General features: G+C 47.0%; 1 long non-coding RNA gene across 2 annotated transcripts in view; it reads right to left on the bottom strand.

Moving 5' to 3' along the window:
* Window positions 1-228: 228 nt before the first annotated feature.
* The window catches only part of LOC133349568 (uncharacterized), a 40,025-nt gene continuing 12,593 nt past the window's right edge, over window positions 229-27,660 (bottom strand). The window contains exons 3-5 of one of the 2 annotated variants that reach the window (XR_009755960.1): window positions 6,117-6,223; window positions 3,414-3,551; window positions 229-1,314 (exon numbers count right to left, since the gene is read on the bottom strand). This is a non-coding gene — a long non-coding RNA (uncharacterized LOC133349568). Of the gene's footprint in view, window positions 1,315-3,413; window positions 3,552-6,116; window positions 6,247-27,660 lie in introns of both variants that reach the window. The other variant, XR_009755959.1, reaches the window with a different exon arrangement.

The following is a 27,660-nucleotide window of genomic DNA, read 5'->3' on the forward strand; positions in this document are numbered from 1 at the left end:
TTGTACACGAAGCCATACAAATATACAAACACAGACATAATTTCAATTAGCATGTTCTGTTTACGTGGCAACCTGTAACTAGTTGGCTGCGTCGGGTGGTGGTGGGTTTTAATTACACATTTATATATTTATGCAATGTAACTAGCAAAAACCTCTTATGGAGTGTCATGTATTCTTGGAACCGAGTATCGTTGCTTTTTTGATAACTGGTGCTCTGATTTTTTAAAACATATAACTAAGGAACTTGTTTGTACTAAAACCTCTCTGTCTGTGTGTTTGAACAATGTATCAAATCCATCCGTTACATATGTAGTCAGCGACTTCCGAGACACGACATGTAGAGGGCTCCTTATTTATTTCTCACACTTACAGGCACAATCGCTGAGCGACATATATATATGGGCTATGCATAGCTGACCCATCCATACAGCCCCATCGTCGGAGTGTAACTATACAGCTGGCTGACTAACATAGCGACAACGACGATCGGAGCCATACAGAGGATCGACCATGCGGTCGGATGATGGAGAGATGACTGCGAAGACAGCGACGGCAGCCAGGACCCGGACCCCACGACAGCCCCCGAACCTTCAGTCACGTCCCCCTTATATACTCCTCGGCGTGGCCAGGCCCCAGCTCTGGCCACGCCCCCTTTCTAGAACCTTCGAGCAGGTTCCTGGAGCTTCCCGACTGACCCCGTCTTTAACCTTTAGCCCAGTTATGCCCCCCTTATAGTTGATTATTGTATAATGCACCCATACCCGTGATTATCCCTCCGGGTCAACAGATGGCACCCTGTCATTACACATATGAGATCTACTAATGAGGAAAATAAGATTGGCTTCTGTCATTTTGTATAACAAAACAATCATATTCTAGACAAATACAAAAATATAATAAATGACATATACCTGCCAGAACTACAACCACTGGTTATTACTGCAGTGCATATTAACCACTAAAAAGGCTGTGATGTCATTCTAAAAGAGTGTAATGTTTGCTGGAATCACGGTCAAATTTTTTTAAAATTAAAAAATACCTGCAAATAAAAAAAATACACAAAGCAACATTGCTACCTACTGTGAAACTACTGCAGATTATATTATAGCCTTGTGCTTTAAGACTGACGCGAATACCAAATGTACGAAAATTACATTTGTATTAGTGTGAAAATATTTGGCTCAGTGTAAGAGCCTTTTCAGTGGAGGTTGGGTGTCTATGTCGGAGATAGCGAGCTCGCGATGCCTGCTCCAACGCCACAGGAAATGGAGGCAGAGACAGCAGTGTGCGTGGATGTCCATCAGGCGCCAGCATCTGTAGATTCAAAATAATATGAATAAAGATCATAAAAGTGGGCTTGCAATAAAAAAAATGCTTGATAATTTAGTACTTTTACACGAGGCTATCACATAGGTGCTATTTTTCACACAACCTGTAGTTTCACAGTTGGGTGAAATGTTGCTGTGTGTAATCGCAATTAAGTAATTTATAGGTAAAAAAATATATTTGGCACTTTGAACTACGATACTGGCACATAATGGCCTACTCTTTTCCATTGGCTTCATAGGATATTTTTAAGTCCAATGTGAAGCAGGGTGCATATATTTTTCAGTTAATACAGTGAGGGAAAAAAGTATTTGATCCCCTGCTGATTTTGTACGTTTGCCCACTACCAAAGAAATTATCAGTCTATAATTTTAATGGTAGGTTTATTTGAACAGTGAGAGACAGAATAACAACAAATAGAATCCAGAAAAACGCATGTCAAAAATGTTATAAATTGATTTGCATTTTAATGAGGGAAATAAGTATTTGACCCCCTCTCAATCAGAAAGATTTCTGGCTCCCAGGTGTCTTTTATACAGGTAACGAACTGAGATTAGGAGCACACTCTCAAAGGGAGTGCTCCTAATCTCAGCTTTGTTACCTGTATAGAAGACACCAGTTCACAGAAGCAATCAATCAGATTCCAAACTCTCCACCATGGCCAAGACCAAAAAGCTCTCCAAGGATGTTAGGGACAAGATTGTAGACCTGCACAAGGCTAGACTTGGCTACAAGACCATCGCCAAGCACCTTGGTGAGAAGGTGACAACAGTTGGTGTGATTATTCGCAACTGGAAGAAACACTAAAAGAACTGTCAATCTCCCTCGGCCTGGGGCTCCATGCAAGATCTCACCTCGTGGAGTGATCATGAGAACGGCGAGGAATCAGCCCAGAAATACACGGGAGGATCTTGTCAATGATCTCAAGGCAGCTGAGATCATAGTCACCAAGAAAACAATTGGTAACACACTACGCCGTGAAGGACTGAAATCCTGCAGCGCCCGCAAGGTGGTCCCCCTGCTCAAGAAAACACATATACATGCCCGTCTGAAGTTTGCCAATGAACATCTGAATGATTCAGAGGACAACTGGGTGAAAGTGTTGCGGTCAAATGAGACCAAAATGGAGCTCTTTGGCATCAACTCAACTCGCTGTGTTTAGAGGAGGAGGAATGCTGCCTATGACCCCAAGAACATCATCCCCACCGTCAAACATGGAGGTGGAAACATTATGCTTTGGGGGTGTTTTTCTGCTAAGGGGACAGGACAACTTCACCACATCAAAGGGACGATGGACGGGGCCATGTACCGTCAAATCTTGGGTGAGAACCTCCTTCCCTCAGCCAGGGCATTTAAAATGGGTCGTGGATGGGTATTCCAGCATGACAATGACCCAAAACACGGCCAAGGCAACAAAGGAGTGGCTCAAGAAGAAGCAAATTAAGGTCCTGGAGTGGCCTAGCCAGTCTCCAGACCTTAATCCCATAGAAAATCTGTGGAGGGAGCTGAAGGTTTGAGTTGCCAAACGTCAGCCTCGAAACCTTAATGACTTGGAGAAGATCTGCAAAGAGGAGTGGGACAAAATCCCTCCTGAGATGTGTGCAAACCTGGTGGCCAACTACAAGAAACGTCTGACCTCTGTGATTGCCAACAAGGGTTTTGCCACCAAGTACTAAGTCATTTTTTGTAGAGGGGTCAAATACTTACTTCCCTCATTAAAATGCAAATCAATTTATAACATTTTTGACATGCGTTTTTCTGGATTTTGTTGTTATTCTGTCTCTCAGTGTTCAAATAAACCTACCATTAAATTATAGACTGATCATTTCTTTGTCAGTGGGCAAACGTGCAAAATCAGCAGGGGATCAAATACTTTTTTCCCTCACTGTACATCCTCGGTAATAACCAGGGTGGCCTACCAGATTAAAATGGAGAAGCTCTGCAAAAAGTGATGTATGAGCTACTGCTGGGCCATGTTATATTTCCCCACTAATTATATAACCACTGTGGAGAAATATGAATGTACATTTAAATATAATGGCATATCGTTCTCCTGAAAAGTACAGCGCATATATGATTTAAGGCACCTCAACATCAAGGGTAGGATCATCCACTTCTGTGTTCAGCTTAGCTGAGAGTGACATATTTTCGTTTGGTGAATGGAGATGCTGGGAGTCTTCCTGTTTCTCCTTTTCAAAGGCAGAATTTACCGACTTTTCCTTTAGCTATAGGAGAGGGGATACAAATAGCAACATCATTTACACCCTGATGGTAGGGTTGTGCAATGGTAACACATATTCTAGATTTGAAGCTTTCGTGACTGCAAGAATTTATTCTCTTTGGTTTTTTCGGTAAAGACACGTAGGTAAAACAATCAATAAAATAAAATAAATGAAAACAACTAAATTAAATCACGACGTTTCGGAGGCAACACAAGCCTCCCTCAGGTGTAAAAAAGAGGCACAGCAAAATAACTGTAGCGAGAGTTATTTGTGATGAGATTGTTACATAGGGAAAGAGGAGGGGGAGGAGCCAAGGAGGACGGGTGCAGAATGGGGAGGTGGGGTGTGGGTGGAGCTCGGAAGGTGAGGGTGAAGGAGGACGGAGCCACGGATGGGGGAGGGGGGACGCAGAACGGGGGAGAGTCGCGGTTCAGGTTTAACATGGTTATACTGGTAGGAACGAAGTGGACCAGACACCAATAGATTATATCGTCCGTCCGTTTGTCCGTCCGACCGTCCGTCCGTGTAGCAACATCGCCCCCTACTGCAAACACTTGGCATGACCCTACAAAAACCTTTAGACTCAGTGACGCTATCCTGGCTAAACAAGTGTAACATTCCCTTATAATTCCCTCAGATAGCTTTCAATTAAAACATTTAAATTAATGAGGCTTTCCTGGCTAAACACGTGTAACATTTCCTTATAATTCTCTGAGATAGCTTTTAATTAAAACTTTGAAATTAAATAAAAAAACTCACAGCGCCCTAATAATTCCCTGAGATAGCTTTTAATTAAAACTTTGAAATTAAATAAAAAAAACTCACAGCGCCCTAAAGCCTACAGCTAGGCCTAAAGCCTAGAACTAGGCCTGAAACTCTCCATTCGTATCGTACCCCCGCATGTGTGAAAGGGAGTTAATGTTTAACAATGTTACATTCCCTCATGTTTTTAAATAGAAACATTTAAATTTAAAGCTTTTACATTAATAATTAAAACATTTCAATTAAAAATTAACTCACGGCGGCGTAAAGCCTACAGCTAGGCCTAAAGCCTAGAACTAGGCCTGAAACTCTCCCTTCGTATCGTACCCCCGCATGTGTGAAAGGGAGTTAATGTTTAACAATGTTACATTCCCTCATGTTTTTAAATAGAAACATTTAAATTTAAAGCTTTTACATTAATAATTAAAACATTTCAATTAAAAATTAACTCACGGCGGCGTAAAGCCTACAGCTAGGCCTAAAGCCTAGAACTAGGCCTCAATCTCTCCCTTCGTATCGTCCGATTAGGTGTAGCAACATCGCCCCCTACTGCAAACACTTGGCAGGACCCTACAAAAACCTTTTGACTCAGTGGGGCTTTCCTGGCTAAACAAGTGTAATAATACATTATGTTTATATTCTTTGGTTATTTGTTCCTACCAGCCCACCCCGCAGGGTCCTGTTCATGTGGCTCTGTCTTTCACCCTCACCTTCCTAGCCCCCCCCCCCCATCCTGCGCCTGTCCTCCTTGGCTCCTCCCCCTCTTTCCCTATGTAACAATGTCTCATCACAAATAACTCTCGCTACAGTTATTTTGCTGTGCCTTTTTTACACCTGATGAGGGAGGCTTGTGTTGCCTCCGAAACGTCGTGATTTAATTTAGTTTTCATTTATTTTATTGTTTTACCCACGTGACTTTACCGAAAAAACCAAAGAGTATGGTAACACATATCTCACACAAAGAAGGACCTGGATTTGATTCCTGGCTCAGTCGCCTTTCTGTGAGGAGTTTGTATTTTCTCCCCCTGTTATGTATTGGCTTCTCAAAGGTTCTCTGGTTTTCTCACATGCATAAACACACATAACGCAATTGGTGGTAGCCAAACATCCCAATGCAGTAGGACCCTCCTTAAAAAGAGTCTTCGGGCTCAGTGTGGCTTTCCTTGGCAAATTTGTAAATATTACATTATTGATTTGAAGCTTTCGTGACTGCAGGAATTACTCGGCTAACACACAGTCAACACATAGCCTGGCGTTAACTGTGTTAGATAACTCTCTGCATTGCATTACATTTCCAAAAAATTGCTAAGTTTGTTTTCTCAAACTGTCTATTTCTCTCTCTAAAATTTTACCAGGCTCTCATAGTTCCATTCGCTCTTTCTCTCCCCCGGCCGCCACGAGGTGGATTTCCACACAGCTCTCTCATTGATATGCTAACTTCTCTGCTCCAGCAGACCCACCTCTCTCTCTGCCCCCCCCTCTCTCTATTTAAGGCCGCGACACAGAGGCATTGGGTCTCTGTGTGTCAATGTTGTATGTCTCTCTGTGTGTCTCTGTGTTGTCTCTCTCTGCTTGTGTGTCTGTCTGTGTGTCTGTGTGTTGTCTCTCTCTCTCTCAAATTTAGTCTACCTTATGACGACTGCTTGTGTTGCAATCGAAACGTCGTATTCTATTTAATTTATTTTCTTTCTACGTGACTTTACCGAAAGAACCAAAGAGTTATTACATTATTATGTCCGTGATCAGTATACTGGATGTCATAAAATACCTTTTCGTCATCATCATCATGCCCCGTATTCTACTTACATTTGAAAGTGTGAAATCCCTTCCACCATCACGTGGACGGCCATGGGAAGTGGCCATGGTTGGGGCCCTCATAAATGCATCCACTCGAGATTGTAGCATAACAGCATCTGGGGTAAAGGTGTTAGACGTTCTGAACAACAAGGCCCAAACACATCAAGCAACCAGTAAAGATATGCACGATGAAAGTAGTAATATATAAGACAAAATACGTTAGGGGCCGTCTATAAATGACGTCACGCGATTTAGGCCGATTTTTGACCCCCTCCTCCCCCCCTCGTCACACGGCGTCACAAAAAGTCAGACCCCCCTCAAATATGACGTCACAAAGCTCTGCCCCCCCCAAAAACCATATTTCCATTTTGAAAAAAAAATCTTAAAATAACCTTAAACTATTGTCATTGTAGGGCGTATTTAATGTGGCGCTGCACTCTGATGTTGTAGGAGAAAACGTGTAGCGCCATTATTAAAGCGCTACGTGAACGTTAGCCTGCTACTACGCCGATAGGTCAACAGGGGGCGGATGGGAGGCTTAGTAGGTTGAGTGGCAGTTAAGCCAAGGTAACCCCCCCCCTGGGTATCTCGTGACCGGAGGGGTGGACCCTGGCTCGGGGTGGAGTGAGCCCCGACTCGTGTATAAAAGCCGGTCCTCTCAACGGGACCGGCAGTTGTCGTCCACTTGAAGAACCGAATACATCTCAAGTCTAGAGCCCTGGGACCCCTCAACCGAGGCTCTTGTCAGAGCCGGTTCGAGTGGACCAGGGGTGAGACCCGGAGACCCTGGCAAGGTCGGGTCAGAATAGCCTCCCCTAGGTCCCGATAGCGGAGGACTCAATAGAGAGCGTAATCCTGAGTCGAATAGGACACGCGAGCCCGGATATTGGCTGGAAGGGGCCGTACTCCTTTGTGTCAGGGACAACTGTTATTGCGTTTACTGTTAATAAACGTGTTGCCTCCAAGAGGAAGTCTACAAGTTTGTACCCACTACATATGTATTAAAAAGGTGGCGTTGGAAAGCTGAAATTTAGCATAAAATTCACTTGAAAATATTCAACGTCTAACTAAAACTGCAGATGTTCAGAATATTATATTGAAATTCTCTAATAATTATTAAATATTAAAAGTAATTCTAACTATAAAAAATACTTTACATTTTTTAGTAGAACGAAGCAAAATGTAGAGTACAATTATAACAATCGCATATTCAATCCACAGAATGAAAAGCCCTGGTAGAATAATTAAAATCAAAATGTTTATTTACAATCATTAAAATTGTTTACAAAACGTATGCTTCATTCTCCCATGGAGAAGCAAAATGCTCTTTCATGGACTAAATAAAAGGTAACTTTAGTAAATTTAAATAATCAAATAGTTAATAATGAAAATGTATAAAAATGAGTGTTATAACAATTATATTTAATTAAGTAGAACGTGTTTGTTTATATGAACACGTTACTTCGGAGTGGGCAGGTAGGAACTTGGTTGGACAGCGCGGCGTTCGGGGGGGGGCAGCTGGATGAGTGTGCATGTTTACCCTTCCACCCCACCCTCCCCGACATCGTCAACCAATCGCGGCGTAGCTCGGTGTTCGGTGGGGAGGTGCATGGGTGGGCGGAATTCCGTGTATGCACGACAGACAGACAGACACATAATCCCTGATGGGCAGTGTGACTCACACACACATACACTCACTCTCACACTCTCAGACTCACACACACACTCACTCTCAGACACACTCACTCTCACACTCTCAGACACACACACACACTCTCACACTCACACTCTCAGACTCACACATACACATTGACCCTCACACTCTCAGATTCACACACACACTCACACTCTCAGACTCACACACACACTCACTATCAGACTCGCACACACACTATCAGACACACACACTCTCACACTCTCAGACTCACACACACTCTCAGACTCACACACACACACGCACTCACGCTCACACTCTCAGACTCACACACACACACTCAAGCTCACACTCTCAGACTCACACTCACTAGCAGACTCACACACACATACACTCACCCTCACACTCTCAGACCCACACACACATACACTCACTCTCACACTTTTAGACTCACACACTCACTTTCAGACTCACTCACACACATACACTCTCAGACTCACACACACTCAGACACACACACACTCTCACACTGTCAAACACACATTCACTCTCACACTCTCAGACTCACACACACATACACTCACGCTCACACTTTCAGACTCACACACTCACTTTCAGACTCACTCACACACATACACTCTCAGACTCACACACACTCAGACACACACACACTCTCACACTCTCAGACACACACACTCACTCTCACACTCTCAGACTCACACACTCACTTTCAGACTCACTCACACACACACACTCTCAGACACACACACTCACTCTCACACTCTCAGACTCACACACACACACTCGCACTCTCAGACTCTCACACACACACTCACTCTCACACTTTTAGACTCGCACACACATACACACCCTCACACTCACACATACACTCACTCTCAGACTCACACACATACACTCACTTTCACACTCTCAGACTCACACACTCACACTCTCAGACTCACACATACACTCATGCTCACACTCTCAGACTCACACACACCTACACTCACTCTCACACTTTCAGACTCACATACTCACACTTTCAGACTCACTCACACACACACACACTCTCAGACTCACACTCACACTCTCAGACACACACACACTCACACTCTCAGACTCTCAGACTCACACACACGAACACTCACCCTCACACTCTCAGACTCGCACACACACACTCACCCTCACACTTATAGACTCACACACACATACACTCACACTCACACATACACTCACTCTCACACTCACAGACCCTCACACACACACTCTCACACTCTCAGACTCACACACACATACACTCACTCTCACACTCTCAGACTCACACACACTCTCAGACACACACACACTCACACTCTCAGACTCACACACACACTCGCATTCTCAGACTCACAAACACACTCACTCTCACACTTTTAGACTCACACATACACTCACCCTCACACTCTCAGACTCACACACACACACTCTCACACTCTCAGACTCACACACACACACTCTCACACTCTCAGACTCACACACACATAGACTCACTCTCACACTCTCAGACTCACACACTCACACTCTCAGACTCACACACACACACTCTCAGACTCACACACACTCTCAGACACACACGCACTCACTCTCATACTCTCAGACTCACACACACAACAACAACAACCGCCATTCACCACTAAGTGGCGGTGACATCACCACGACGCTTGTGCCAGGCCAAGTGCACCTTGAGGCCACGTGAAGTGTCGAACGCCCGCTGGCAGGAGGTCACGGGGCAGACCCAGGTGCCACGGGTCGACTGACCGAGATGACCGAGATGACTGGCTGATGCACCACCTGTGCCCCCTACTGTACCAACTTGCTGTGCTTTAGCCACCCGGCGCTCTGCTCGTTGTTGTGAGTGTCGCTCCTCCGCCCTCCGTTGTTGTTGGAGGGCGACTTCCTCCAACTGCCCAGTAGCGTCCTTCACGAGCCTCCTCCACTGAGGCCGATCTTGACACCGCTGGTACCAGTCATCGGCAAGTCCACTCAGCTCCACGTCCTCCTGTACCACATCACTCCATCTCTTCTCTAGCCCGTGCCGCGCCCGTTTAGCCCCCTCGATCCGGCCGAACAAAAGCTGTTTAGGCATGCGGTGGCTGGGCATGCGGGCTACATGACCCAGCCAACGCAGCCTTGCCTGCCGGAGGAGCTCACTGATGGGACTTTGCCCAGATCTTTCAAGGACTTGTGAGCTCCTCACACAATCCAGCCTGGTTAAACCCAGGATGGATCGTAGGCAGGCCAGCCTAAATGTTTCCAACACTCTCAGACTTGCACACACTCACTCTCACACAAACACTCACCCTCACACACACTCACTCTCACACTTTGAGACTCACACACACAAACACTCACCCTCACACACACTCACTCTCACACTTTGAGACTCACACACACACACTCACACTGCCAGACTCACACACAGATACACTCACTCTCACACTCTCAGACTCACACACTCACTCTCACACACGCACACTCAGCGCGGCGTTCAGGGGGGGGGAGCAGTTGGATGAGTGGGCGTGTTTACCTTCCCCCCCACCCTTCCCGACATCCTCAACCAATCGTGGCCCTGCTCGGTGGTCGGTGGGGGGGGGGGGGGTGCATGGGTGGGCTGCATTTCAATGCAAGACAGACACATAATCCCTGGTGGACAGTGTGGAACCTGTTGTTCCTACCTGTATAAAAGATAACTTGACTTGAGGTAGCCAGGCAGCCAGCCAGGTAGCATGCCCCCTTAACTATCGGCCCCTCCTCCTTGCTTAGGCCCCTCCCCTTATTCCCTCCCTTAGGCCCCTCCTCTGACCCTCCCCCCCTCAGGCCCCTCTCCTGACTCTCCCCTTCCTTAGGCCCCTCCCCTGACCCACCTCCTTAGGCACCTCCCCTCTTCGTACCTGGCAGTCGGTCTCCACCAATCAAAGAGCTGTTTATATATTATATATATTTATGCATGACACACAAATAATCCCTGGTGGACAGTGTGGAACATTGTTCCTACCTGTAAAAGTTGTGTATTTTGATGTGACGTCACATTTCTCTAACCCCCCCTCCCCTCTCGTCACACATCATCACAAATGTCTGACCCCCCCTCCCCCCCTAGGTGCGTGACGTCATTTATGGATGGCCCCTTAATTGAATTGAGCAATGTTATACGAGCTTGGGGAATAGACATTGGGAGGAAATTCCAAAGTCAAGCAGTGTGAGGGAAGAAGCGGAGAGCAGAAAACTGTAAAGCAATGTGGTGGTTCAACACGGTGTGGATGAGAGGAAGCAGTCAGTCTCAAAGACTGAATCAATAAGTGAAGTTCATGGAAACAGTTGTCAAAGTAGTAGCAATATAATAATGATAAGTCGACTGGGCGCTGGTGAGCGAATGAATCAATCATTGAGCATTGGATCATCAATCACCTTCCACACAAAGATCTACACGGTCATGCATAAACCCGGTGTTACAACCCGAGCTGTGAAGCAGTAGGCAGCCCTGTGAGACGTATGTCTCTCGCTCTCAGCTTCTTTCCCAGCTCCCCTGCGCCACTGGTAGTGAATCTCAAGTTCCCTGGCCACTACTAAACTGTTCATCTTCCAACTGAACATAAACACATAGCATGAATTCTAGATTTGAAGCTTTCGTGACTGCAAGGATTCATATTCTTAGGTTTTTTCGGTAAAGTCACGTAGGTAAAACATTCAAATTAATAAAAGTAAAATAAAATAAAAATCACGACGTGTCGGAGGCAACACAAGCTTCCGTCTTCAGGTGGAACCGTCACAGCCACGACAGCTGTATCAAGTAAATGAGAGATTACAAGAGCTACCACTCCGTATATATAATGGTTGGAGAGGGGGAAGGGCCAAGTACGGCACACTTTTTATTGATATGGTAAGGTGAGGCTTAAGAGCCTGAGCCTTTGTTATGGAGAGGTACGGTTTGTGAATAAGCCTGGCCTACATAACAATAGTGTGAAAAAAGAAACAACTAAACATGGTAAAACAAGCCTGGCTGTCTATCAATAACCTGCAATAGTTGTCTGTCAAATAAGATGGTCCAAATAAGTGTAGTTAAATCTTTTTTGCATGGTTAATCACATCTTTCCAATGATTACTCAGTTTGTAACCATCATCACGGTTGAAATTATGTCTGTGTTTGTATATTTGTATGGCTTCGTGTACAAACCTTTGATGGTAGCCAGGAGGTTTGCAGAGCACCTTGGTCTCGGAAAAGACAATTTCATGAGAGCCCACCAAGTTGTAGCAATGATCGGCAACGGCCGAAGAATCAGTACTGCCGTGTTTCAGATCTGACTTGTGCTCGCGGACACGATCAGAAACATGACGTTTCGTTTCTCCAATGTAGCAATCACCACAACTGCAACTCAATTTGTAGACTCCAGGATACTGTAAGTCAGGAACGACATCCTTCACAGATGGAATCAGATCACGGATTTTATGCACTGTACTGAATCGGACTTGGATCTTATGTTTGTTTAGAATTTTGGAGATCTTTTTGGTCACGCCTGCTATGTATGGTAACGTGATAGTTTTGGTCGGAGCTTCATGTGGCTGTTTCTGTGTGGTGGGAGAAACAGCTTGGCGGATAGTGCGGTCAGAGTATCCGTTCATCCTGAGGGCCCGATGTACATGTCTTAATTCATCGGCCAGGTGGTGTTGGTCAGAAATGCCATGGGCTCTGTGATGAGTGAATTCTTTTGAGATGGGTGGTGGTCGGAATCCAGTTTCAAGTAGGAATCTGTGTGGATGGCTTTCCTGTAGACAGAATGTCCCAAGGATCCGTCAGGCCTCCTCTCAAACAGAATATCCAAGAATGATAGTTTACCATCTTTCTCCACTTCCATGGTGAATCTGATGGATGGGTGTCTGGAATTGATGTGGTCCAAGAAGTGGTTCAATGCTGGGAGGCCATGCCCCCTTCTAGAACCTACTAGCAGGTTCCTGGGCTTTCCTCACGTGCCTCCACTGTAACCTTTCCCCTACATCCCTCTCTCTGGTTTATCACGTGACCTGCTGTCAGACAGGGCTGCTGCAACTGCAGATCCCCTTCTCTGTCAGCAACCAGCGCTATGCTACGTCGTGACCAATTCCATGTCACTACATCACTCCCCCTCTGTAAAAACAAAATCAGCCATCCCGGCTGACCTCCATCCCTCGCGTAGCGGAACAACAAGAACAATAACAATCTTCATCCCCCGCGTAGCGGAACAACAACCTCAATAAACAACTGAGACAATTAACAAATCCCGACGAGAACTCACAACAATAAACCTGGCCCTCAGGGATAGAACAATGCCTGATGATCGTCAGAGTGCTGCAGCCCATAAGTATCAGGAAGGACCTCAGATCAACTGGCAATCACAGCCCAGCACGCATCTGCGGCCACCCACCAGATGGCGTCGGGACTAATACTGGAAAACAACAGAAGGGGCGGGCTATCGGAATCGAACAGTTTTGGAAGGGGTTCTCATCGCTGGGCCCCCAAGTAGGACAAGAATGGGCTTCCTTGGGAACTCCTGGGACAATATTTACATGGCCTAACGGGCGCGGCCCCTCGCGGGAAGAAGACGAAGAAGAAGAAGAAGAAGAAGAAGCGGACGGCAACCGTTCCATCGACCATTCGCCCGGGCTTGTCGGACACATCAGATACCCGGCCCTCAGGTAGTGGGGATGAAGGTGGAAAATAGGGTTTCAGCCATGACGAGTGCGCATACCTGCGCCTGTGACCGACCTGGATGCGTACGCACTGTGGCCTCCTGACCTCAATCACCTCAACCGGGCCCTGCCATGCCCGATTCAATTTAGGGGACATGCCCAGGGGCACCTGGGGGGCAATGCAGCCATGCCTTGTCCCCAGGGGTCTATGGGTTTCCGGATCTATGGAGTCCCGCAAACTTTTCATTGGCAGCTTGCCGTTTAGCTGAATTTCCCTGAGACACTTCGGGGAAATTCAGCCGCATGTCATAAGCTGCATGTGCATGGGCATAGCGACCTTCTTTTTACCCAGGTCCATGTTTAATTGAGCCTGCATGGGGGATCGCATTCCCTCCCATACATGAGAAAAAAGGAGGAGAACCCCATTGAGGCGTGAGGGGCCATTCTGTACGCGACCAGAACACCGGGAATGTGCAAATCCCAGTTGGACGTAAGAGTCCTGTGCTAGCACTCTACCATCCCATAAATCTGAGGATGGTAGGGTGATGTCCAGATCTTTTTAGTAGCCAGTGAGTCGCACACCTCCTTTAATAATTTAGAATAAAAATTACGACCTTGGTCTGTAAGGAAATGTTCCGCGGCCCCTTTGTCCAAAACATATCCATGTAGGAATGCGTCCATAATGGATGCAGCCGACTGATCGTTAACATGGGATACTTCGATAGATTGCAACGGTGGCTGGGCCTGCCTCGGTGGGGGCTTCCGGTGAGCGCATTCAATACAACCTTTGAGCATGTGGAGCACATCCTCCAACATTTCGGGCCAAAAGAAGTCATGCTTCAGGGTCAACAAGGTTTTCCGCACCCCAAGGTACATCAACCTCACATGGACAGCCCGTGTAACTCTACCCCACAGAGCAGTTAGCACAACGATGCAGTAACACCGCACTTCCTCATCGCACCTCATCACCAGCGCATCACAAAGGACTATGAGGGACATTCCTGCTGGCACCTTCCTACCACCCCTCGTTCTGATGCGACGCCATCATTTTAACAAGGAGACGTCCTCCACCTGGAAATGGCCCCATTCCGTGTATGTGAGACCAATCGTGTTGTAACAGGGAGCGGTTGCCGCGGGTGGTGGAACATCAACCGACGCTACGACAGTGCACGGCAATCCTGCAACCACAGGTTTACATTGGCTGGCACCCATCAAACATGCACAGCAGCTTCTCGGCGGTAACCGAGACAATGCGTCCGCATTACAGTGGCTTGCACCTTTCCTGTAGGTGACCCTGAAGGAATAATCCTGCATGTCGATATAACCAGCGGGAGAGCTGGCCGGACGGATGGCTGGTCAACTCGCAGTGCATATTGAAGAGCCGCGTGGTCCGTGCGCACAACAAACTGCCTACCGTAGAGGTACGGCCTGTACTGCTGTACAAAATGCACAATAGCCAACAATTTACCGCATGTCACACAATAAGGCTGCTCTGCGGGGGACAGCACACGGCTCCCATAAGCTACGACCCTCTCTACTCCGTTCACCACCTGCAACAGTACAGCGCCGATTCCGGTGTCGATGGAATCTGTGTCCAGCTGAAATGGCAGAGAGAAATCGGGGTACCCAAGGGGAGGCGTATTGGTGAGGCCGTCGTGCAGAGCGACAAATGCGGCCTCCTCCTCTTCTTCCCCCCATCAAACTCTCTGGCCCTTTGTGGTGAGGGCGTGGAGTGGTTTAGCGAGTGTCGTGAACTTGGGTATGAAGCGGTGGTAATATGACGCGTACCCGACAAAACTGCGGACTTCACCCACCGACGTGGGGGTTGGCCATGTGCGCACGCACGCAGTTTTGTCGGGATCTGTAACTATCCTGGACTCACTGACAATGTGAACCAAATAGTAAACCGATGTCTGCAAGAGATGACACTTTTCTGGCTTAAATTTAAGATTGGCCGCCCGCACCTTGACAAACACCGATCGCAACCACTGCAGGTGCTCCTGGAACGTGCATCCGAACACGATTAAGTCATCTAAATAAATGAGGCACGAGTCCCATTGAAGGCTTGCCAAAACCAGCTCCATAAGTCGTTAGAATGTGGCCAGAGCTGCGTGAAGTTTAATTAGGAGACAGTTAAATTGAAACAACCCCTGGGGTGTTCAGAACGCGGTTTTATGTTTGGAACTATCATCCAGAGGCAACTGCCAAAACCCTGGCAGCAAGTCGAGGGTGGAGAAAAACCGCGCACCCGACAGGGTGTCCAAGGAGTCGTCCATCCATGGGAGCGGGTATGCATCCGCCACGGAGACTTTATTTAAATTATTAAAATCGACTCAAAAACGCAACTCCCATCCTGCTTTTTAACCAGGACAATGGGAGCCCCCCACAGACTAGTGGAAAGGGAGATAATATCGGCGGCCAACATTTGTCGACTGCCTGGAGAACATGGTCCCTTTCCTTGGGATTGAGCCTATACGAATTTTGACGTATGGGAGCAGCGTCACCCATGTCGATATGGTGCTGCAATAGTGACGTGCAACCAATATCATATTTTCCTTGACTAAAAATATCAGAAAATTCTCGGAGCAAGGCACGCAACTCACCCCGCTGTTCTCCGGAAAGCCTTTGCGGCCCCTTCGCTAGGCCTCATCACAGTACGTGGCCATTGCGTGGGCCAAAACTGTACCTGCTTGGACCACCGCGGCTCCCAGGCCGACGTTCAGCACTTGTAAAAAGAGTTCCTGGTTCCCCCTTATTATAGTTTGGGCCCCCACCAACCCGAATCAAAGGGATTAAAAGGACCCCTTCAACGGTATCTGCGCAGTCAAGCTGCTTCTGCAACTGCCAGGGCACCAATATCTGAGCACCAAGAGGAACTGTGACAGTCTCCTTCTCCAAGGCCTGAACCATGGCATCGGACCTCTTTAACCTAGTCGGGGACTAAAAAAAGGTCAACCGCCATCCCGACGGCAATTTAATACAACCTTGATCAACAAGGATCTTAAGGGGCATTCTTCCGAGAAAATCGGTGCCCAAGAGACAGGACACAGCCAATGTCTTAAAAACTAACACTGGCCCTGTTAACTCAATGTCCCCAATGCAGGCTTTTGGCAATGTTTGGCCTATAATACCCAAACTCCTGCCATTCGCAGCAACACACGCACTATTTACTGGGTTAAGACAACAGGATCTCGGAGGCAAGGACTTTAAAATAAGCTAAAAAATCATACTAGCCGATGCTCCCGTATCGATCAGCACCCTCAGCTCCACCCCCTGCATGAACCTAACTAGCGCAGATGATCCCGCCGCCACGACACAGTGCGTCAACACATTCCACTACTTCGCGCCCTGTGGCCACACATTCCATTCCGAAGTCCGCCGCTCGCGCGCCGTGACACGATGAGGGATGATGGTGTGCAAGCCTGATGCGCTCCAAAAGGGAAATGCATGAAGTAACTATGGCGGCCGGGTGTCTGATGCATCGCGACTTACCTGTGGGCCTGAGGAAGTGGAGATCGGCGGGGCAGAGGATGACAAAGGCGAGGAAAATGATCATGGGCCAGCACGGCACACTGGAAGGGGGGTCCCGCCTCGCCGTTCCCGCTCCAGTCGTCACCCCTCTCTTTTCCTCCCGCACGGACTTTTGACAAATTATGTGCAGGCTTGCTTCGGCTCTTGCAGCTCCAGCTCATCCTTGTTCTCCGGGAATCCCACGCAGGCAGCCACCCCGGGCCACCGCTGCAAGCTGACATGGGTCTGGATGCAGCGGTCCACCTTCAGTGATGACAAGTCATCCTCTTCCATGGCGGGAAGAAAGATGCCTAGCTCCTGGGCCAGCGACAGCAGTCTCTTCAGCGTCAGGGAGTCCAGCGCTGTCTGCTCCGTCCATGGGTATGCTGAGTGGCCCAAGGCTAGTAACACACTGTGGAAGGCGAGAGGTGTCTCGGTCTCCGCCCACTTTCACAGCACTAATCTTTGATGCGTGTTGGATGGCGGATCAAAAATAACGGCCATCTGGGTGCATGCCTGAGGCAGCGTCACTCGGTCCGTTGCGGGGATAGCCTCAAATGCCGCCAGGGAATCGTCATCCAGTGCCTTGGGCAGAGCTCCCAGCGCCTCTTTGTCCGACCACCCGACCAGGGTGCAGGATGTGCTAAAATGGCGCTGGAAAGCCATCCAGTCGCCCATTGATGAAAGGCAGCCGCTTTTCTAGAGATGGCACCCCGCAAGAGCCGCTGATGGTGACTCAAATTTGGTGTGAAGAATTTCCCACACGGGCGAAAAAATTGTGGCCACCCGCGCGGGCGGAAGCTCCACCATTTCCCACGCTGGCACGGCACCGATGGTCGAGCTGCCTGCCCACTGCCCCAGTGCTGAAGCATCTCTGGCAGGTGTCGCGGATCTGAGCTGGACAACCAGCTCTGCTTCGAGGAAGAGCAGGCCCGCAAGACGTCCGGTGAGATCGCGCCACACCTCTACAACTGGCGGCAGCACGGGGTTGTCGTCCCTCCCTTGTTGCTCCACTGGGATCTCTGCCTCGGGATGTGTCATTGGAGTCCCCGATTCCAGGGCTGTCGGGGGGATCACATCCCCGTTGTCCTCATCACCCGAGGACACTATCAACGGGTTCTTCCTCTTGGCCGAGTTTGACATGACAAAATATTTCTTTTCTTGATTTTCTTTAACACTTCTGATGCCAAATATAGTGACTGACTCGGAGACACTAAGAGTTGGAGGCACTCTGCCTCACAAGTTAACACTTTCAATAACTTGTCTTTAATGGACTACGGTTCCCAGTCAGGACAGTTGGTAGACTGCCTGACTGGTGACGCCGAGATGGTGAAGATGGAGACAGTGAGAAAGGAACGGCGAAGACTCCAGCAGTTCGACGGGATCCCATTCTACACGACAGCCCCGAGATCCCCTCCCAGGACCCCTCTTATACTGTCAGCGTGGCCTGGCTCCGCCCCCGGCCACGCTCCCTTTCTGGAACCTACCCGCGGATTCCTCATGTGCCCCTTCTGTGACCTTTCCCCTAGATCCCTCTCTGGTCTATCACCTGGCCTACCGTCAGTCAGGGTTGCTGTAAGCTGCAGATCCCCTTCCCCACCAGCAACCAGTGCTATGCTGCTACTACATGACCAATTATATGTCACTAGATCTGTACGAAACCCTTTTTTTCTCCTGTCCTCCCACAATGTATTGTGTACGTGTAGTGGGTCAATAACCAGAGTATAACTTCTGTGAGGCAACACATTTATAACTGCTCTGAATACAGGGTCCCTAACACAAAGGGGTAACGGCCCCTTCCACCCGATACCTGAGGAGGTATGGCCTCCGGGCTACACTGCCGCTTAACATTGGGACCACTCTAATTCATAGCCCTCCGGCTAGGGGCCCTAGGGGAGACTACGCTGACCTGACCGTGCCAAGGTCTCCGGGTCCTGACCACTGGCCTCACTCAGCACCGGCCCTTAGAAGGACAGCGGAGCTTGGGGTCCAGGGTCTTATCTTCAGCCTCGTTTTCGGTCTTCGGCTTGGAGATGACTGAGCCGGACTCTTCAGAAGTCCGGCTTACATACAGGTCCGTGGCTTGCTCCACCCTAGTCACGCCTCCCTTCAGGAATCTTCTGGAAGGTGACATCATCCCCCAGTCTGCTCTCCCGGGGTTTGGGTATTGTGTTCCAGGATCCATTATCCCAGGGATTACCGTTGGCCCCTTGGGCCATAGTCCTTTACATTAGCGTAATCACACTTCCGCCCCCTGTTGACGCGAAGGGGAACCTACCCGCTAATAGCATGGGGAGTGCCGATTAATGCCTCTACATAAGTAACAGAGGCGCTACTCAAGCATATACAATAGAAACTTGCCAACCATTAACATGCATTTTGAAACCTGGTAACAAGCTGATCATTAAAAATCTCAACATTCTTCAAAATAAACTAAATCAAGCAAAACTTTTTGCATTTCTTAAAAAGTAAAAAAGAATCCTAATGCATGAATAAAAGTAAAATAACCTGAGGGGATGCATTTATTCACATTCATTGCATCACTTGGCCCAAATCAGGCTCAACCATCCTACAAAGTCCCACCACAAGGAAGAAACAAAAACAAATTGACAAAAAACTTTGTCCGTATTCAAACTGCTGTACACCGTATGGACCTGAAAATTCAATTTCCCTATACAATAATACGAGTAAACCGTATGGGTTGACAGGCATGTTATCAAAAGTAGAAAATAATTACCATTTTAGCTTTAACAAATCTAGAATTTTCTATAGAAATTGAATACAGACAAACCTCACTTAGCGTTCAAAATGTGTTCCTGGAGGAGTAAACGCAAATCAAATCTGCACTAAAAGGGGTAATTATACAATATTTCTTTCATATGACCAATAGTGCTAATAATACAGATGTAAACATTATTTAGTGAATACAACTATTCATTATAACAATGTCAGTAAGTATTATGTACTATATTCATGAGTGCACTCTATTGCACTATTCATACAAGGCAGCGGTGGAGGAGCTGATGGGCTCACAATCCGGGTCATTCTCAGAGAAGAGATGGTCTTAGTTATGTCCTCAGTGTAAATTTTGGTTTAGGGGTTTCTTTTTGGTATAGCCTGAGATTCTATACTTGTCTCGTGAGTTCTCATCTGGCTAAACTAATCGATTAAAAAATATATAATCGTGACTACGAATTGTGATAATCGAATATTGGGGGGTGGGGTCTGTTTGGCTCAGAGCATACGTCACTCTCATAGGCTGAGGGAATGATAGAGGCAATTCCATCTCCTCGGCCATCGCTACGTGTTATCACTCATAGTGCTTCTTTTCTCCAGGACAAAAGAGCACTACAGAGGCGTAGCTAGGATATTTTGCGCCCGGGGACGAACTATAAAATTGGCGCCCCCCCCCTCGTTTAATCACATTTTCCTATTACATCGAATATGGAATAATTTAAATTTTAAGGAAACATTGCATTTAAAAAAGCAAATTTATAGAAATTATATTACATGGCTCACTCAGTCACTGTCGTAGACTGGTTGACATGATAATTGTTTTTTTACCCTGTTATCTGGCAACAAAACTGACACCTTTTTTACGAGGAGTCATGTTTGCATAGACCACAATAACTGCAGTCATAATGCAAACAAAAACATAACTCTGATAATGTATGCACTGTCCTTGAAGTTGATTGGTCCACACCCGAGACAGTTTTCCTTAGAGCCTAGGTTGACAGTCTACAAAACATAATTTTTTCTTGATTTCACTGTCGCAAACTGGTCAATCACGTAATCAAAATCAGTTTTTTCCAATGTTTCTCTTTCAACACTAAGAAGAGCAAGATCGCTGAGACGATCTTGTCCCATTGAAGCACGCAATTACGACAAAATAAGTTTCAATTTGCTGAACGACCGCTCACAGCTTGCAATTGAAACTGCTATTGTTATTAAAATTTGCAGTGAAATTCGCAAATTGGGAAATATGTCGTCTCCATAAAACACAATAAAACCAAGAAGATCCAAAGGAGTTTCTGGTAGAACTTCATTCCGGTTACTGAGCAGCATTTTGCAATCTCCAATTTCTGTGAAAAGTTCGTGGCCATTGATGTCGGTGTCATGGAAATTTCCAAAATCTGTGCAATTTCGACGAATTGCATCGACATCTGTGTCGGATAGAAGAGTTTTGACGTCCAGCAGAAATCAAAATTTTGTGTTCAGGTCTTTTAGTCGTAAAAACCGTGTTGACATCTCCTGTTGAAGTCGATAAAATACGCTCTTCATAACGCGCACAATTTCTTCTTCTGCTGAAAGTCCTGCATCTCTTGCCAGTTCTCCTGGCATCTTCCGACGTCGCCTATTTCTTCTGTCCACATCGATCTCCCAGGCTGTGCATCTTGTTTTGGCGTTTTCTACAGCAACTTGGCTCAAATCATCACGAAGCTTGACAAATTCATGCTCCGAAGATTCAAGATCAGTTGCTGCTTCTTTAAGCGCTTCTGAACACGATAAATTTTTCCAAGAATGACATTCCAGTAATGTAATAAAACTATGAAGTAAAAATTTAATATGCATGCCTGTAACTGTTCTGCATCACTTCTGGTTTCAGGCGTCATAGTTACGTCCTCCGATAATTTGTCTAGCAGCCCTACTAGTTCATCCAGTCCTTCATAGATAGCTTCAACAGCTTCTGATCGTGCACTCCAGCGTGTTTCAGGCCGTCGTAGTTTCCGCCACCAAAAAACAGCACAGTGACTAAGGCTGAAAGACTGCGCCTGTCTGTTGTTTGGTACGTTCTTCCATGTAATATCTTCATAGGCGCGCGTACCAAAATGTAATTACATGACATGTAGGCTGTGTGTGGCGGGATATATCAACTTTTAGGTTGAGGTGTAGATTTGTGCAGTAGTTTCAGGCTGCCGCGCCCGCCGCAATAAGTTATAATGTAACGTTGTAAGCCTCATTTGGGCGCCCCTTTACCTTGGCGCCCGGGGACATATGTACCCCCCTGTCCCCCCCTAGCTACGCCTCTGGAGCACTATAATGAAATCAGTGTACTACAGAGACGCACTAAGCAAGGTCTGCCTATATGCGATTTATGTTATTCTGTAATTACGGACAGCCATAGTTTAGATTTAAAAAATCCGAGATCCGTGTGCGCACATCCTCACCTCTCAGCACGCCACGTGACTCTGTCCTACAAGTCATGTGTCTGCTTAAGTGGCCGGAGGAGGGATGGGGCCGAAAGCACCAACAATCTACCCTAAACCGATTTGCGACCCAGCACTTTACATGCAACTATTGTAGGCTTGTGTTAGTGTTTATTCTAATTTATCCTGAGATCTACAAAAAAGATTTTGCAATCTATCTGTGAATCACAATCCACATATTGGCCACCACTGACAGCGAGTAAGGATGCACTGGGTTGACTTGGCGAAGAATGATATCGAACAGAAAGATAAACGAGTAAAGGAAGCAGTGCATCTGGTGCTAGACAGAGAGCTGGAGATATCACATTGGACCGCCTTGTCCCTAGAAGGAGACAGAAGAGAAATTAAGAATAAGAGACGATTAAAAGAGCTTTAACAATTTAACTATGGAACTATTGATAGGAATACTCACCTCTGAGTGGTATAATTACTGTGGCGAGATGCATGCCTACTTCCCACAAGGCTGGGAACATTTCTACAACCGTGCTGTGGTGAAGTCTTCAAAGTTGCATGCAAAACTGGGGTAAGACTGCCTTCCACAGCAAGTGGGCATATATATTTCCTACACAACTACAACATAATTGGGCTGATGACACGGCCCAGCAGTAGCACATTAGCCTCTTGTTACAGAGATTCGTGGTTTGAATCTGCAGGAGTAACGCGCGCGGAGGTTTGCAAACAGTGTGCACGCATATGTGAGCTGCAGACAGTAAAGTCACACCAGGGCGAACAGGTGCAGAGAGGAGAGTAACCAGAAAGGGGCGAACAATTAAGATGCGTAGCGGTGATTGCCTGGCTGCAAATGCAGATGCGGAGTAGTGTTGTATGTGTTGGTATTATGAAATTTTGATGAAAATAATAAAAATTAATAATTTTCCGAAAAATGCGCAAATCGCATTAATTATGATAGTGTGTGTATTAATATGCATAAATTATGATAATGCGTGTGATTATATGCATAAATTATGATAATCGTAGTAATTTATGCGGAGGCTTGCGATTATGTTAATGTGTGCAGTTATGATAATTTGCTTAGTTTCGTTTATCCAGAGTTATCAATCAGGATAACACGATTATCATAGATTCATTTACCGATTATCCTAGTGTGTGTTATAATATTTTAGGTCTCCATTTTCATATCTCATCGCAGGATACAGCTCTTATGAATAAGATGGTTTTGCATGGACTTGGAAAGAACACTCAATATGCTTCTGTGATAACAATTTTATTCTAACAAGCACGTGACATTCTATCATGCAGGTCAAACATGCGTCAATAATTCATGGGCAAGATTATGCAATTAACTAATATGAACGACAAAAACTTATGCAGTTGCGAAATTATGCAATTATGCAATATGAATAACGAAAACTCTTATGCATTTATGTAACTCGACGGCAGCAACTGCTTTGCACGATCAGTTGATATTGAACGCACCACCTCGAAATGGCAACCCTTTTTGAAACGAAAAGACAGTTTTTCTTTTAAAGTCTTATTCGTGTGCGTGCTGTGTGTGCGTTGTCCCCTCGTAATATTAATTGTGTCGTTAGCTTGTGTGGTGTGGGAGGATACGAACAGCTCCTGCTGCTCCCTCGCTCGGCGTGTCGCTCGGCTTTTGCTCTCTCTCTCTCCACTGCTGGATTGAGCGGCGTTGGCACGATGTTCCTTGAAGAAACTTGCTTGCTTGGCGCTTGATGGTTCCGGGGGCTTGGTGCTGCTCGTGCGCTCTCTCTTTCTACTGCTAGATGACGAGTTGGCACGATGCTGTCCTTGAAGATGTTCGGTCGCTCGTGTCGCTCGGTGTCGCTCGGTGTCGCACGGTGGCGCACGGTGGCGCACGTTCAGCGCAAAGTGGTGCACGGTGGCGCACGGTGGCGCAAGGTGGCGCAAGTTGGCGCTCGTTCAGCGATCTCCGCCTTTCCTGCGGGTTGTTCGCTGGTCGTCACTCTGACGAGGAGCGATGCTTCGTTCGTGGCAGGGTGGACGTTGGCGTCTTTGTTGGCTTCACTCGCAGCTCTGCGACTCAGGGTAGCGATTCTTCTCAGGTGGTGCAGACCTCGGCTTGTAGCTACGCGTCGCTACTCCGCGACCCTCGTCATTCTGAATGACAGGAGCTTCTTCGTTGGCGGCGACGAGGAGAGATGGTTGTCGCCCTGGAGAACTCTGGTGGGGCCTTAGCCCGGAGACGAGATGAGATGTAGGCCGGAGCTCGTGAAGATCTGTGGTGGAGCCGAAGATGGGCTCGTAGCCCGGATGATATGTGTGTTGGAGCCGAAGCCCGGACGATATCTGTGATGGGGGCCAGAGCCCCTGACGATCTCTGTGATGGGGGCCAGAGCCCCTGAAGATCCGTGATGGAGGCCAGAGCCCCTGTCGATCTGTGATGGAGGCCAGAGCCCCTGTCGATCTGTGATGGAGGCCAGAGCCCCTGTCGATCTGAGTTGTATGGATTTTCCTTCGGTTTATATCGGAAAATTCCACTCGGCTTCCCGAGTTGTTCAAAAGCTGTGTCATAAAACCTTCCTGTGGGGGTGGACCATCTGCGTCCGTGTGTGTGTCCGTCCGTGTGTTTCGCGTGCGTGTTTGTCCGTGTTGTGGGGAGACAAAGGCGGTTGTTTCCACGGTGGGAGCACCCGGCGCATGCGCTTATTTATTCGAAGACGTGTTAATTTCCTTTGAGCCATTGCCCCCTTTATGGGTGTCATTTCCTAGCTTGGTGCCTGTGTGTGGAGATCCTCTCGGAAAGACAAAGGCGGCCGTGTTGCTCGCTTCCCATGGGTGTTGTGTTTGGTTAATTTTGAGAGCCTTCTCCGCCCTTGATTCCTCTTCTACTTTAATTCCGTACTTATTATTTGACTTCTTGTGATTATTTAATCTGATATCCCGGCTTATCTTTGTTCAGAATATAATTATCTCTTACTCCATGGTGCCTGGTTCTGTGGTTTTTTTTTTAACAAAACGATGTCCTGCTGACCCCCCCCCCCCGCCTGCAATTCCCCCCCTCCCTTGTTCCTCTTGTGTGAATTTAGGGGAGTTTTTATTACCTTATTGCCCCCCCTTTCATGTCCTCTCTCCTTTGAAATGAGGTATGCGCGCATCTGTGGAAGTGTGGGGGCCTCTGTGGAAGTGTGGGGGCGTGTTCGTTCCCACGTGGCCGCGTCTATTAAAAAAAACGATATTATCTATGTTGGCAGAATAATTCTTAAAAAAAAATAATATTAAAAAAAATAAAAAGGGGGCATATACACAACAGTCCGCCCTTTTGAAAATTATCAGGGGTCGATTTGGCCACTGGCGAATTTTCAAACAAAGTAATGCCCCCCTTTTTTTTTGTCATGAATCCCATCAGCCGCCCTTACTCTCGGCGGTTATTCTTACGACGCGCGTGCACGTATTACGATCTTAACCTTATTACATTTGAAATAAGCAAAGAAAATAAACAACACGTTGAACATCGATATTGCGTTACATCGGTTCTCATACATCATAACTCTGACGAACATTCATTTTTGTTTTTGTTAAATCCTGGGAAACGCTAGGTAGCGGTTTCGAACGCATTTATGCGTTACCTTCCTCATGTTGCCTGGTTTACCACTTATCACTTTGATAATTTGATCACGGTTTTCGGGTTCGTTTTTGTAGTTTCCTCTCTCACTCTCTCGCGTCGTGGGAGTGTGTGGTGAAAAATTGTGCTGCACGTAACCAGAATTCGCGCACACGACCCACTTTGACACTTGGTTCGTGGCATTCGCTCTCTCTGCGATTACATGCACATTTGCCGAGTCAGTGTGTCGATTTAATTCTGTCCTTCGTAATGTTGCCCTCTTTGTTTTTACGAGTGTGTTGGATTTCAACACCATTCCCGATACGTCATGGACATTCGTCTCCATTTTAGCACTCCGATCCACATAATTTTTGGTTTCCCTTGGATATTTTCCATTCAAAGGCTCACGCCTGCGCTCCTCAGGGCGTGTCTCTGTGTTCTCTCTTTGTCTCTGCTGTCTGCTATCCACCGTCCGATCACTCTTCCATTCAGCCCTGTCACTTGCAGCCTGCTCAGGGTTTAACACCTCGGCGGGTGGGGCGCGTGTTGGCCGCTCGCTCGCACTCACTGTGGATGGTTCATCACGTATTTGGACCGCATTCTGTGTTATTCCTCTATTCCCTCCTGGTATAGCCGGTGGAGGAATTGGTCGGAATTGGATCGATTGTGTTTGACCTCCCATCCTGCGATTCTCCTGAATGTTCGCATCCATACCTCCGCGGTCTGTGTAACACCTTCCCGCTAGGTGGTTATCTTCCCATCTCTGTGCGTAATTTGAACCTTGCGTGTGTCGTGGGATGGGGTGTTGATATGGTTCTGCTCTGAACCTCTCCCTCCTGCGATTCTCGTACATTTTTAGCCCAGTATTTCTCCCATTTGGGTGCCAAATTTTTCCTGGATTGTTACCTCGCCATCTTTGTGGGTAATTTTGATCTTGTGTGTGTCGTGGCATGGGGTGTTGGTATGGTTCTATTCTGAACCTCCCCCTCCTGCGATTCTCCTGAATGTTCGGCTTTGTGCCGCTCTCATTCTCGTGCCAACCTCTCTCTGGGTTATTTTGCCATGGGTGCGTGCGTTTCTGCTCTGTCCTGCATTGTGGGACTGCTCGGTGATTTTTATTCCTCTCTGAGAGGCTGGGTTCCTCATCCCTCTCCCTGTGTTCTGGATCCGAATTATGATTCTTAGCTCTGTACAACCATGCCATGTACGCCTTGCTCTCTATGCGGCGTAAGGATGCGGTTTCTGGATTCAAAACCATCCTCACCCTTTCTGTAATCTCTGGGCTCAAGGATTCAAAAAACATAATTTTGAACATTTTATCTCCTTCGTGGTATTGATTCACATCGCCTGCATAATACGCTCTTTTAAATTGGACGAGGTAGTCACGTGGATCTTGGTCCATGCCCTGGGTCATCGATTTTACAGCATAAAACCCCTCAGTGAGTGTCGAATATTCTCCAAACTTCCGAATCACTGCCAGGCTCAATTGTTTAAAATCATTTCTAACCTTGTGTGGTAGTGACTTTACCCATGGAATAGATTCTTTATGTAAGGTCCGTTTCAACAAACTCGCTTTTTCATCCCGTCTCCTCAGCCCTCTAATCATTGCCTCCTCTTCTACGGTTGCGATATGTGTGTGGATATCCATAGTCTTATTGTGGGGGTCAAAATCGGGAATTCTGACTAGAGCCTTGTCCATCAATTTAAGGGTTTTACTGGTGAATAGGTATTCCGAAAGTTGATTGCCGACAGCGTCATCATCAAACAAGTTATCATCAGGCAATCTGTCACTTTGGTCTGTGCTGTGTCGCTTGTGTTTAAGTGGTGTGCATTTTCTGTGTGCGCGCCCAGTGCCGTGTCGCTCGTGTTGCCATTTCCCTTCAGTTTTTGCCTCTGCCCTTAGTGTACCATGTCCTGGCGATTTTACTTTAACATTTT

The sequence above is a fragment of the Lethenteron reissneri genome, chromosome 30 (genome assembly GCF_015708825.2).
Source record: "Lethenteron reissneri isolate LAM-NWPU_2019-01 chromosome 30, ASM1570882v1, whole genome shotgun sequence".
Lineage (NCBI taxonomy): Eukaryota > Metazoa > Chordata > Hyperoartia > Petromyzontiformes > Petromyzontidae > Lethenteron > Lethenteron reissneri.